The 1,608-nt window shown below is 54.5% G+C and overlaps 1 protein-coding gene across 2 annotated transcripts in view; it reads left to right on the forward strand.

Moving 5' to 3' along the window:
- Positions 1-1,608, forward strand: part of GRIPAP1 (GRIP1 associated protein 1) — a 26,965-nt gene that overhangs the window by 12,776 nt on the left and 12,581 nt on the right. The gene's annotated exons all lie outside the window — the stretch shown is intronic.

The following is a 1,608-nucleotide window of genomic DNA, read 5'->3' on the forward strand; positions in this document are numbered from 1 at the left end:
ACTGGGGACTGGTACCAAGGCTGGAATGAGCCTGAACTCCCTGGACGTTGGGGGACTTTGAGACCTGTGGGAGCTGGATAGATACAAGGGCGGACAGGTGGGCCTGGAGACTGACTGTATTTGATGCCCTCGGGGTATGAGGGCTGGTTTGGAGGGCTGAGACAACTAGTAAGTTGGATCATTTGGGCTAAGTGGTCTTGAGACCTCTGGAGGCCGTGAATTAAAAAAAAACAAAAAACAAAAACGGTGAGCCTAAGACATCCAGAGACTGAAGCAAAAGTCTAGGTGGGTCTCAGGCTCCCGAGGGTTAGGGGCTAGGGGATTTTAAAGCCTCTAGGCTTCCCCCTAGAGCAGGTGAGTCTGAGATCCCTTGGATTAAGGGATACGGTGGTTTGTGGGTCTAAGGTCCTTAAGAGCTGGGGACAGAAGTGTGGGTAAAGCTGGGTCTTCAGTTACCTGGGTCTGAAGATCCCCAGAGACTGGGGACAGAAGTAGCAGGTGGGGGTAGTGGTGGTGGTGGTCAGTCAGACCTCACCAGGAGTTGGAAACTAGGAGATTGTATGAGTTTGCAACCTCTAGGGTTTGGGGCTAGGAGTTTGGGTGGACCCTGAGACTCCTGGGAGCTAGAGACACAGGGATGGAGTGTGTCTGAAACCCATGGGTGTTGGGGTTAGGAGTCTGGGTGAAGCTGTAGTCCCAGGGGGCTAAGTGCATCTGAGAATCCTGGGGCCTCCAAGCTAGAATCTGGGTGAGTGTAGACCTCTTACAGATGGGGGTGGGTTTGAAATCCCCAAGAGCCTAGGTGTTTTTCTAAGATTCTTAGACCCGGAATATGGGATCCGAGACTCCTGGGGGTAATGACTTAGAATTTGGGTGAGACTGAGTCTGATGGCGGGGTAATCTGCGACCCTCAAGTGCTGGGGACATGCTGTCAGGTGGTCAGAGAGGGAGACCGTAGGGTTATATGCACCTCAGGGGAAGCTGAGGTCTGGAATGGTCTCCCCTGCCCTGGTCACTGCAGAGCTTGGCGGAACTGAGAGATCAGCGGCAGGGGGAGCGCCTGGAGCATGCAGCTGCTCTGCGAGCCCTGCAAGATCAGGTGCGTGGTACTGGGCAGCTTCTGCAAGGTGGAGAGCGAACGGGGGGCCAGCCTCGGCCGGTATTATCCAGGCAGGGAAGGCCCCAGGGGTCCTGTTTCCCCCTGGTCGTGGTGCGCGTGCACATGTGTGTTTTCTTTCTTGGCTGTGGGTGAGTCCTGTCCCCCGCTGTTCTGGACCCACTCTCACCTGGCATGGGGCTGGGGCCAGGTGTCCATCCAGAGTGCAGATGCCCAGGAACAAGTGGAAGGACTTTTGGCTGAGAACAATGCCTTGAGGACCAGCCTGGCTGCCCTGGAGCAGGTACAGGATACCAGGAAGCCCTCGCTGATCCCTCTCCGATTCCTCATCTCTTGCTTCTGACCCTCATTAGGGCAGGGCCGTCTGGACCTTATGCCACTTTCCTGCCTCTGTTTCTGTTTGATCCTCCGCTTCCTTCCTTCCTTCCTTCCTTCCTTTCTTTTCTTTCTTTCTTTCTTTCTTTCTTTCTTTCTTTCTTTCTTTCTTTCTT

Source organism: Ursus maritimus (assembly GCF_017311325.1).
Source record: "Ursus maritimus isolate PB19 chromosome X unlocalized genomic scaffold, ASM1731132v1 scaffold_X1, whole genome shotgun sequence".
NCBI lineage: Eukaryota > Metazoa > Chordata > Mammalia > Carnivora > Ursidae > Ursus > Ursus maritimus.